The following is a 13,440-nucleotide window of genomic DNA, read 5'->3' as shown; positions in this document are numbered from 1 at the left end:
TATAATAGCCAAATTATGGATACAGCTGGTTTTCATAAACTGATGAATGGATAAAGAAGTGGTATGCATACACACACACATACACACACACACACTTGAATATTACTCCAGTTATAAAAGAGAATGAAATCTTGCCATTTTCAGTGACATGGATAGAGTTAGAGAGTATTATGCTAAGCTAAATAAGTCAGTCTGGGCAGCCCAGGTGGCTCAGCTGTTTGGCTCAGTCTTCAGGCCAGGGCGTGATCCTGGAGACCTGGGGTTGAGTCCCACGTCGGGCCCCCTGCATGGAGCTTACTTCTCCCTCTGCCTGTGTCTCGTCCTCTCTCTCTCTGTGTCTCTCATGAGTAAATGAATAAAATCTTAAAATAAGTCAATCGGATAAAGATAAGCACCATATGATTTCACTCATATGTGGAAATTAAGAAACAAAGCAAGTGAGCAAAAGAAAAAACGAAAGAGATGAAAACCAAGAAACACTGCCAATGGTAGAGAACAAACTGATGATTACCAGAGGAAAGATGGGTGGAAGGATACATTAAATAGGTGATGGGGCTTAAGGAGGGCATTTGTTGTGATAAGCGCTGGGTTTTGTATTGAAGTATTGAATCACTATACTGTATACCTGAAGCTAATATTATACCATATGTTAACTAGAATTTAAATAAAAACTTAAAAAATATTGGGGGACACTGAGTAATGGAGGTCTGTGGGAATTCTCTGTACTATCTTCTCAATCTCTCCACAAAACTGAAACTCTTCTAAAAGGACAAAGTTTATTAAAGAAAATAAGCGGTGATTTTACGTTGAAGCTATCCATCCAAATAAACTACCGAGTATGACACATCTCAAAAGAATCATCTTCATATGTAATTTCTTAGGAAAATCTTAGGAGAAAAAATGTTTCACCAACAAGGGTGGCAAACAAGAAAGAGAAGAAATAGAATCCAAGTGGAAAAAAAAATTCCTAAATTAATGGCATAAAAATATCCTATGACAAGTCTGAATAGCCAGTGTATACAGTACCTAGTCCAGATTTAACAAGAAGCCAGAATATTAGTAAGCATAGTTTCTAAGAAATTTGATTTGTTACTTTATATGTATGCATATACAGAGAGAAAAAATTTACATTCAAACCAAAGACGGTTATATAGGAAATTAAAAACAACAATAAAAATAGAGGCGATTATTATTTACAAGGAAATGTTGCACAAAAAAATGAAATGCATATATTATTAGAGTCATGATAATATAAAAAAGTTCATTGACTTCAGTGAGAATTCATGAAAATGTTACCTAGAGTTACAACCACATTTTGAGTTTGGAAGAGGCAGATTGTATGAAGGGACTTTGGGAGAGCTGTGTACTATTTGTAAGGGAGCTAAATCTTTGTCTTCCATAGCAGTAAATCAAAAGTTCTACTTATTTTGCCTTTAATTTATCTTCTTTTCCTCAATTCATAATGTTTTAATCATTAATTTGTAAGTTTTTCTCCTTTTTAAATATGGCCAGTTCTTTAAATTTTCTTCTTAGTCCAGTTTTAGCTGTATCTTGAGGTTTTTTCAATTATATTTTAAAATTAGCACGTAGGAAAGGATGTTTTGTCGGTGTCTATGTCTATAAATTCTGACACACATATGGATTCACATAAAAGCGACCATGATCATGATAATAAACAGTTCCATCACCCTAAGAACACATCAACATGGTATTGTATCCTCTATTGTTCCTATCCCACAACTCCCAACCTTTGGCAACAACTGAACTGTTTTCCATAGCTGTGTTTTTATCTTTTAAAAAAAATGGAATCATGAGTTTTGTAACATTATGAGGCTGGATCTTTTCACTTGCTATAGGCCTTTGAGATTCATCTAGGTTACTGCATGTATCAATAGTTCATTCCCTTTTTGTTGCTGAGTAAAAAAGGAAGATAGAATTGCCATCAACTAACTTTGGGAAGGTTAAGGTTGGAGCAGATTTGGAAGAAAAGACCAGTTCTTCAGTTTTATGTGTTTAATTTTAGATGTCTATTTGCCATCCAACCGGAGATGTAAAGTGGTTGCATATTTGAGGCTATCTCCATATTTATCAACAGAGAGAAACATAGTCTTTCCATACATATGCATTTATGTATAGAATATATCAGAATGTATGTACATGTACTGTTGAGCACTGAGCTCTGAGGCAATTCAAAGTTGGAAAGGTCAACAAAAAATAGTAATAAAAAGACCCCTGAGAAACAGTGATCAGAAAAGTAGGTGGGAAAACAAGAGACTAAAATCAGTAGAAATCTAAATCACTTGATTGTATCGTGGAGGGAGAGATGTGTTAGTATCTGCTTCCAAATCAAGAATTATAAGAACTGAAAACTGAGCAGTGGCTTCATTGATGAAAGCTATTGATAACTCTGACTAGTACTGGTGAAATAATGGGGACCAAAATCTTGATTTTAGAGACAATGGGAAAGGTGAGGATTGGAAACAGCAAATAGATATTGCTACAAAGGGGAGTAACAAAATCTTGTTGTTACTGGTAGAGAAAATAAGATCAAAATAAGCTTTTTGTTTTCCTTCAGATTGGAGTGTTATTGCATATTTTCATGATGATAGGAATAGTGCAGTAGAGGAAGAAATTAGATAGTATCTAAAATTTAAAAATGAATAATAGTATGTTGTTTGTGTTTATTCAGAAGACCAGATAAAGCTTAAACTAAAAGTATTTGTCTGTGACAACAGAAATCAAGAGAGAGATAGATAGTGTGGGACAAGTTACTGTTGTTTTTTTTATTGTAATCCTTGTTACAATAACAATTATAAAAGTATAGGTTTTATCACAAATCTGAATTTAAACAATATCTTAACTCTGAATTGAAATGCCAGAGAAATGCAGCTTTCCTTCATAGTTATTTCCTACACAGCCTAATTAGTTTGGGTAGCCAAATCAAGTGTTTGACCTCAAGATTGGAACTGTAACCTTCTTAACCATTTGCATAGTTAGTATCTTCTATTGGATTGAGATTTTCCAGTTTTACTGCAGAAATGTGCCACTGAGAATTCAGTAGTGACAATATACAGTCAGTCTCAAAAACCCCTAAGGAAACCCCAAGTGTTTACTTCTTCAGAATGTTTCTGAACAAGTAACAACAAAAACAACCATATAACACTTGTTCTACCTAACTGCAGGTGTTGTCAAATTGAAAGCATCCCTGTGCTTTGTTTTGCAGTGCTACCTGACAAGCATTGTCTTTCTCCAGTTCTTAAAACTGCAGAAAAACCCAGAAATTGTCCATAAATCGATCCCTCCATAGTGAATTAATGATCTGCCCCACAGTTACTATAATTCATTCTTATTTGCTATAGTAATTTTGACTTGGGAGGACCCTTGAACAAGAATTTTCAGAACCAAAGGAATTAAATAAATCTTCCAAGTTTTTCCAGACATTAGTAAAGGAGCCAGATAAAGAACTTAGGATATCCTAACTCCTGGTCCAACTACGGTTGGCTGACAATCCAATAATCTTTTTCTTCTTTTCCGTTGCCTACTTCTTCAAAGTCTCATTGTCAGTTCCTCTTCATCAACTTGATGTCTAAATTTCATCTGGCTATGTCTAACCCTCTAATCTCATGCTCTACTACTTCCATCTTGCTTACTCCTCTCTTCCCCAAGGCCATCGAACTGTTCTGCTTCTACCCGAAGAGAAGACCATCCCATAATAACTAACATTCCTCTCCTCCCAATCCTCCCAGTTTTAGCTCCTTCACATCCTTTGTTACCATCTGACTTATCATATATATTTATTCGTTAATTCATCTACTACCTCTCCTCCCCTACTAGAATACAAACTCCACAAAACAGAGTTTTCTTATTTTGTTCACCACTGCATTCTCATGCTTAGAAAAAAATGACTGGCTCTGAGGAGTGACTCAATACTTGTATATGAAAGAATGAATTTTAAAATATAAATGATAGGTTTGAATGCATATCTGGGTAGATAAAATCCTGCAACTGACAGAAAGTTAATTTCCATTTCAAGTTGTCATAGAATTTTTCTCCAAAACAAGCATATGTTAGGATATAGAAAGTCTTGAAAATTATAAAAAGTATCAAATATTGTATAATCATATAAAATAAATTATAAAAAGTAAAAATCTCCTTTTATTTGGATACTTTAACAAACTCATAGGGGAAAAAATATAATGGGAATTTAACTATATTAAATTGGGTGAGATGCAGCTAAAACCATATAGGAGGGAGATATTTATTCTTGAATGCTTGTTATAGGAAAGAAGAAATGTTGATAAGTAGGAAATAAGCATCCAACAAAAGAAACTAGATAAAAAGAATATAGGAAAATAGCAGCAGGACATAAATATCAGTAAAAAATAGGAAAAAAAGGAAACGAGGAAATATCAATAAAATCCAAAAGTTGGGGGATCTCTGGGCGGCCCAGCAGTTTAGTGCCTGCCTTTGGCCCAGGGTGCAATCCTGGAGTCCTGGGATCGAGTCCCGCATCGGGCTTTCGGCATGGAGCCTGCTTCTCCCTCCTCCTGTGTCTCTGTCTCTCTCTGTCTCTTCTCTCTCTGTTTATCATAAATAAATAAATAAATCTTTAAAAAAAATCCAAAAGTTGATGCTTTGAAAAGATTTATAAGTTAGATAGGTGAGATTGCCTAAGGAAAAAAAAGAGGCACCCACACAAGCACACATATAAATACAAAAATGCATACACACTCATACACACAAAACATCCCCATGCTACTATGAATGAGGTAAGGAAATTAACTGATATACTAGAGATTTGAAAATATCATATCATACTATAAATGAGGTTAGCACATTAAAATGAAAAACTTACATATATGAAACTTACATAAAATGAAGATTTGTTAGAACAATATTATTTATAAAATTTCACTGATGAACAGGTAGGAGAAGTGAATAGTCTTATAATCATTTAAGAAAATGAAGACTAGAATAGAATCTACTCATAACATACAAATAAGCCCCAGAGTAGGTGAGTAGGTAGATTTAGGTCCAGGTGATTTTATAAAGAAATTTTAGTCTACTTCTAACATACAAATGATCCCAGTTTTATGCAAATTATTCCCAAGAAAAGTAAATGAAAACAAAAAACAGTATAATCTTGATATCAAAATTTAACAAGGAAAGTACAAGAAATGAGTAGCTCAATACCACTTATGAATAAAATTTTACTTATGCAAAACTTTCAAAAAATATGGTAATTTTTACCCACCCGGGGCCTTCCAACATGTGAAAGTCTGCCCTATTCCAGTCTTGCCCACAATAAAGTGAAAAACTGCCTAATTCTGAGGTTATAAAGAAGCATAGTAGCTTGCTCCTCTAAAATATTCTCTTTAACTTATCTTTAATAACAATGATAGTATTTTGTTCTCCATCTTTACTCCTTTAGTTATCAAAGGATAGCTAACATCATCAGAGAAAGGAAGAAGGGTGAGATTTACTAAGGTGTTATTAATGGGTGTTTAATATATGGCAAGAACTCTCTTAAAAATTGCATACTTGGGGATCCCTGGGTGGCGCAGCGGTTTGGCGCCTGCCTTTGGCCCAGGGCGCCATCCTGGAGACCCGGGATCGAATCCCACATCAGGCTCCCGGTGCATGGAGCTTGCTTCTCCCTCTGCCTGTGTCTCTGCCTCTCTCTCTCTCTCTCTCATAAATAAATAAAAAAAAAATTAAAAAAAAAATTGCATACTTGTTAACTTTTTAAATTTTACAGTGTCTCTGTGTGGTGCATTATTTGTAATTGTGTAAACTAAGAAATGTCAGAAGGTAAGCAACTTACTTAAGATCATAGGAAGCATGAAGTCAGGATTCCAATTCTGATGAAACATATTAATTGGCTTTACAGATCAGTGGCAAAAGGAGGGCAAATTAACCAAATGAAGCTTTAATTATGTGGGAAATATTTCCCACTTTATAATACCCCCAAGTCAATTCCAAAAGCATCAAAGCATTCAGCATAAGGAAACTAAAACTTTTAGAAAAAAACAAAACAACAACAACAACAAAAAAAACAAACAAACAAAGACTATATTGTTGTAGCAGGATAGAGAATATTCTCATATACATGAAGCAAATGGTAAAACATAAATTTTGCTACATTAAGTTGAAAACCTCTGCATAGCAAAAGAGATCAGAAAGCAAACTAAGATGATAAGTCATGGATTGTAAGAAGATACTCATAACCCATATAACAGATAAAGAATTAGCAATTGGAAATACAATGAACATCTTTAAATCTATAAAAATAAAAATAAAAATTATGCAAAAATAAAAATTATGCAAACTCAAGAAAAACAATCCAAGGATACAAGCAAACAATTCACAATTGAGGAAATCAAAATGAATAATAAGTATTAAAAGTCCAACATCACTAGTAGAAAGATAAACACAAATGAAAATAACAGTAAGAATCCCCCTCACATCCAACTGATTGTCAAAATTAATGAGGATGGGAACAAAAGGTATTAATGGAAATGCAACAGGGACTCTTGTTATTAGTAGAAGATAAAACCATAGAGCCATTCTGTTTAGCACTTTGTTTAAGGTAGGCACATCCTATAACCCTGAGTTTTATTCTAATTGGTTACTCTGGAGGCCACTGACACACCTGTTCAAGGAGACAGGATGAAGAATGTTTCTATAACATTAATCATAATACCAAAAGCAAATAGGAAAAACTCTAAATTCCTCTTGGAAAAAGAACAGAAAAATTGAATGGTGTTGATTAGTACAATGGCATACTTGACAGTAAAGTGAAACGGATTATATCTACATGCACCAACATGAATAATCTCAAAATTAAAGTTGAGTGAACCACAGAGACTTTAAAAAATACAAAATGAACCCATGGATGTAAACTACAGACAGATAAAAGGAAATTTAAAATGGAAGTAAATGAACCTTAGGTTTTGGCACCTTTCACTTGCATAGGCCTCTTTCCAGGGAGGATTTTTTTTTCCTGATTATTAACTCATGGATAAACATAAAATTTTCAGTTTTAGGATATGGAAGGGTAGTAATATGGGAGAAATGATCACTGATGTACATACTTAGTAAAATATTTATATTGATTTATTTTAACAAATTAAGTAGGAAATAAGATGGTGAAGAAGGAGCATGTACTACCTTCTGGAGACAGGTCAGTCATTTCCTCAGCAGCAATCGCTGCCTTCCAGCAAAGCTAATGACCTCCACTAGCAAAGGTCCCTTTCTCCTGAATCCTTGAGTACATTGAGCAAAAACCAATATCAGCACAATAACAAGAAGCAATGTGTGAAGTAGTAAGCTTAATACACTCTAGCTATTAATAAAAATAAGTTTAGTTCATCCATGCCAGAAGGATAACAATTTTCTAATTGTTCTATAAAATTATTAAAAAGTGGTCTATTTGGAAGAGGTAATCAAAGACTATGTGGTCACAAATGTAGAGAAACATATATTACAGAGGTAGATGAGGTGATTTATTCTAAAATATTATTAATTTTGTAGATTGTGAAATGATTGTAGTATTTACCAGCTCTTTACATTTTTAAATATATCGTGATTTTTTTTTCTTGTTCTACATAAATATTCACTTTTGCATCTAACTTTGTTTTGTAATTATGTATTTGTTTCTCAAATAAGAGCCCTAGGGTGCACACACAAAACAATTATACTGTTTTTTATATGCATGATGACATCATAGGAAATTTACACAACTTTTAAATATTGGTTACTGGTGGGGAGCAAAAGAAACAAAGAGGAGTTAATTGAATCTGTATTATTTTTCCTTTTCAAAGACAGATTTGATACACATATGGCAAAATGTTAACATCTGTTTAATCTCAGTGGTGGGTACATAGACATCTGTATTATTTTTGCACTGTTTTATGCATTTGAAATTATACTTATATTTTAAATCACACTATTAATAGGAAACAATTTATTCATGGGAAAGTTTTAAGCTACTGTTATAATTAATAGGTCACATATTTGACAAGATGACTTTATCTTGGGTCATTTATCCTAAGGTAAAAATAAAAGGAACATTGCCTGCATAAAATATTTACCATTTCTAATGGTTCTGATTTTAAACATATAACTGGGCAATGTACTAAGCTTTAAAAACATTTCTTTAAAATGTTTCTTTTCTTTGTAAATGTCCACGCTTACATTGATATTATTGATGTTTTGAAGAGTAAAACTCTTCAGAATGTAACTGGTTGCATTTACAATGCATTGGGCTGTACAATGCATGCATACATTCATTTAAAGATCTACTGACAAAATAAATAAATAAATAAATAAATAAATAAATAAATAAATAAATAAATAAATGAATAAATAATAAATAATAACTACTGAGCCCTAACATGTTCTAATGCTCGTACTGTATATAAGGACCTTATACCTGGTCCCAAATTTTGCAGATCTTGCAATTGATTGAAAAAAAAAAAAAAAACAATAAATAAGCTAGAATATAAATAAATACTATTATACATTGTGATAAATGTTCTGAAAGGAAGAGTTCATTGCTATAGTAAGTTGAGCAAGCAGGTGGGGAAGCTACTTCAGAAATCTCTCTCTTTGGAGATGACATTTTAGCACAGACATAGAAGTTGACAAAAAATCAAGTGTTCAATGAATTGATCAATAATGAAAATAATGATCCCAAAGTTTTGGAGCTGAAAGAATTGGGGATATAAATGCCATTGGCTACATCAAGGCAATCAATTATAGGAGCCATTGCAAAAGGTCAGAAGACATTACAAATTCAATTATTAGCATATTGATTTTGAGATGTTATTAGAAAATCACTCCTTGGAAACAATCTCAGTACGGAAATGATATAATCTGCCAATGGAAAAACAGATGTAAATTAAAATAAATTAACTGGATTTATATGTAAAAAAATTTTTTAAATCAGGACACAATATTAATTGAAAGAGCAAATTTTGAAATATGATTTAGACAATATGAATTGATTTATATGAAGTATACAAATACAAAATAGTACTACATATTTTTATGAGTTCATGTCTATATATAGTAAAAGCATAAAAGAGGCATGGAATACGTTTATATTTTATAGCTCATTGGTTATCTCTAATGACAGATTAAAAGGAAGTAGGATTAGGAAGGTATTTAAATATATCTGCAATATTTCAATTAAAAGACAAGATTTGAAGCAAATATACCCAAATGTTAACATTTGATCAACCTTAGTGTGTATACCCCAAATCTATTACATTATTTTTCATTCTTTATGACCTTGTAATATTTCATAATTTTAAAAAGTGGTAAACAAAAAAATTTAAAAAGCAATAAAAATTAATGAGGTAATATCATGAGTCTATATTTTACATTTTACTGTAGATGGTCAGGCAAGGAGGTAATTAATTCAAGGTCTCTGGTTTCAGAATGATTAGATTATGTCAGGATTCAGTTGCAAATAACAGACAGCTACCTAGCCATAGTTGACCCTTGAATAATGCAGGGTTAGGGGCATGGATCCCCTCCACTCCCACGTAGTTGAAAATCCTCATAAAACTTTGATTCTCCAAAAACTTAACTACTAATAGCTTACTTTTGACTGGGAGCCTTATTGGTAACATAAACAGTCGATTAATACATATTTTGTATATATTTTTACAGTAAAGTAAGCCAGAGAAAAGAAAGTGTTATTAAGAAATTTATAAGAGAAAATACATTTACAGTAGTGTACTGTGAAAAGTCCATGTAAGAGTGGACCTGCACAATCCAAACTCAGGTTGTTCAAGAGCGGACTGTATTTTAAACAGAATGACATTTAATAAAGAGAATTAAATGCTTACAAAACCACTGAAAGGCTGAGAAGCTAATACTCTAGGAATGAGGTCCACAGGAACATTACAAAACTAGCTCACCACAACAAGAGCTGCTATCTTGACTATATATAACAAAGAAATATGAAAGTGGGAACTCACCCCCGGAACTACAAGCTCCACAAATATGCAGCCTTAGCTTCCCTCCAGGCATCAGAAGTCAATATTTAACTACCACACCCTGACTTCTAATTCCCACACCAGATGAGGTACAATGAGGCTCTTGAAGGGTCTCATGGAGGAGACTATGACAGCCATGCTCCCTTCCTTCTGTGTTTGTCGGTCGTGTGGAGACTAAGACACCTAAATGAACATTTCCAACACCTGATGAGTGTTCATTGAAATTTCCAATACCATGGGATGCCTGGGTGGCTCAGTGGTTGAGCATCTGCCTTTGGCTCAGGGCATGATCCTGGATTCCTGGGATCGAGTTCCACATCGGGCTCCTTGCATGGAGCCTGCTTCTCCTCCCTCTGCCTGTGTCTCTGCCTCTCTTTCTATGTCTCTCATGAATAAATAAATAAAATCTTAAAAAAAAAAAAAAGAAAAAAGAAAGAAAGAAACTTCCAATACCTGATAGTTCACAATGGCTCCTGAAATTGATCTCCAGCTTTAGCTGGAGCGTTTGTCGGTAGCAAAAAATCAGTCAGCTTTCCTGACCAAACTTTTCCAGCAGTCCTAGCAGCAGTTGCAAAAGCATGGCTCTGCTTCATCCCATGTTCCAACCTAATCAGATAAACTACATGAAATCAAGAACCCTCACTGCAAAAGGGTTTTGGAAATGTAGATTTAAGCTTCTCAATCTCCACACTACTGACAAATACAGAAGAAGGAAAGGAGAGTGGCTGCCATAGACCCCTCAAGACCCTCCAAGCACTTTATTGTATTTCATAGAAAAACCAGGGAGCTTTTGACATTTCTGTTACAGTCAATGCTGAAGCCAGATACAGTATAAATAGGGGATAATATCTGGAATATTTAGAAAGAAGCAAGTACTCCTTCCAAATTCAAATGTCAGCAATAAGACCAGGTGGCTGTAGAATAGCGAGCAGCAGCTGATCAGTGTTGGTTGGTAGCCAGGCGAATGCAGGGTATCTGGGAAATAAAGAAACAGATTTTGTTTCTACACTCATTAGGAAATTCCATTTGGAGGTCTAGCAGCTGTTCATGGCGATAAGAAACCTCAAAATTGTTTTCTTTTAAAATCTATAATAAGCTGAATTTATACAATCTACCTAAAAGATTCTCACTTGTTTAGCTTGGGTGCTGAATTTTAATTACCCAGAGGTCTTATTTTCTGGCTCATTTCCTTTGTCATTTCATTTTCACTTTTATCTCCTTATAACATTCCTGGGTGCAAGAGAACATTACTCTATACTTGTCGTTAAATAATGTCAGTTAATACTTCAAGCCATGAAGAAAAGAGCCAAATGAAACTCACCTCCCTCCAAATTCCTGCATGGACAGATAGGGAGAAGAGTATAGGCAATATTCATTTTGAAAGCACTAAGATTGAGAAATTCTTCTCCCACGGGGAATACTAATAAGCAAATTATGTGTTACAAGATCCAGGAATCCTATGAAAGCATCGACTATATCACCTTCCAGTGCTATAAAGTAGCTAAAATACAAGTCTCTTTTGCGACATTGCGAAATGGCCCTAATCTTTCACCTTTCCCTGTATCCATCCTTGTTGTCACATTACTTTGTAGTGTCCCTCTCCTCCAACTCTAGCCTCAGCCACGTGACTTGTTTTGGTTAGCAGGAAGTCAATAAATGTGACCAAAGTGAGTTTTGAAGCATTCTTTTTCAGTTGGTCTTGCCTACTTTTGCACCTCTGCCATCGTTATAAGAATGCCAGGGCTGGATAAAAGATACATGGAGCAGTGCCAACTCACCGCCATCATCCCAGCCAAGGCCATCCCTGATCAGCCGGCAGCCAGCCAGACTACTCCCACATACATCTATCTATGAGTCCAGATGGTGGCAGCAGAGCTGCCTGAATGTGGATGCATGCGTGACCCTGGGCCAAATTAGCTAAACCATGTTACCAGATGAGTTAATCAATGTCTCTAATGAGTTGTCTGTTATGTAGCATTCATGTGGCAATAGATAATCAGTACAATAAGTATATGATAGTGAACTGATGATTAAATATGAACATTCAAGATATCTAAGTTTCATTTAATTTCCTTAAAATGACTTTAGGATACCAAGAAATCAAATCCACAAGAAAATGTTCAAATTATTCAGACAAGAAATGTCTCTTGTATTTCAAAACAGTTCTCTTAAGTGGCCCTCAACACAATCAGATCTTTACAAAGTTCTAATGTTTGAAGAGAGCAGCTATATGTGCGATTATTTTTTTGAAAATTTTTACATAAATTCAATTTAATTAACATACACTGTATTATTAGTTTCAGAGGTAGAATTTAGTGATTCATCAGTTGTATACAACGCCCAGTGGTCTTATATTAAGTGCCCTCCTTAATGCCCATCACCCAGTTACCCCAGCCCTCCCACCTCCCCTCAGCAACCCTGTTTGTTTCCTATAGCTAAGAGTCTCTTAAGACTTGCCTCCCTCTCTATTTCTGTCTTATTTTATTTTTCCTCCCCTTACCCTATGTTTATCTGTTTTGTTTCTTAAATTCTACATATGAATGACATCATACAGTATTTGTTTCTCTCTGACTGACTTATTTCACTTAGCATAAATACCCTCTAGTTCCATCCACGTCATTATGTGCAATTATTTTTTAACACATGCTTCAAATTCCTACATCATTTTAGGCAACCATATATTTACGAAAATCTTCCTAAAGTGGAGGTAATGAGAAAATTTTGTTGTGGGGAAAAGCCAAGATGTCCTACAATACTGAGTTTTGAAGAGACAGAATAAAGTCCGGGAAAATGGTTGGGTGTAGCTTATTTTGGGCCTCCTTTCATTTCACTTCTCTGAGTGTCATGCTCCTCCCTTCCTCACCAAAGAACATGAAAGAAAACAATTTATTAATAGCCTGATAAAGGAGACTCTCATTTTCTGTATCTGTCCTCTTTTCTTGACCTCCACCAAAACTTATCAGTCTTACATCTTCATGGCCATTCTTGGACTTTTAAACTTTGCCTGTGTATAGGATTTTTTATAAACAAGCCTCCAAATATTGTGAAGCATTTTTATGTTAAAATTGCTTCCTTTAAGAGATGAAGACTTACTAAAAGACATGAAATTACAACAGCATAATGGTAAGAAGAAATTGGTGTGAAAAGAGAATGATGGAAAAATAGTAAAATGGTATCAAAGTGTGCTGTGCACAGAAAGACAAGCCTTAGAGGCAAATTTTATGCATAATAATTCAAAGTGGGTAAGAAATTTGACAAAGTATACTAGTTCCCTAAGCAAAAGAGAAGTATCTTTTACAAGGTTAGTATGGTCCATGAGACAAAAATATACTGGTTATTTAGGACAAATAAACTTCCTGAAAATGGTCTGGAACAAATATTCCATGTATGTTTATTTGGGTGAGTGACCTCAAATATATCCCTACAATAAATA

This window comes from Canis lupus, chromosome 2, assembly GCF_048164855.1.
Source record: "Canis lupus baileyi chromosome 2, mCanLup2.hap1, whole genome shotgun sequence".
NCBI classification, from domain to species: Eukaryota; Metazoa; Chordata; class Mammalia; order Carnivora; family Canidae; genus Canis; species Canis lupus.
The sequence above is the reverse complement of the archived record's forward strand: the minus strand, read 5'-3'. Positions refer to the sequence as shown.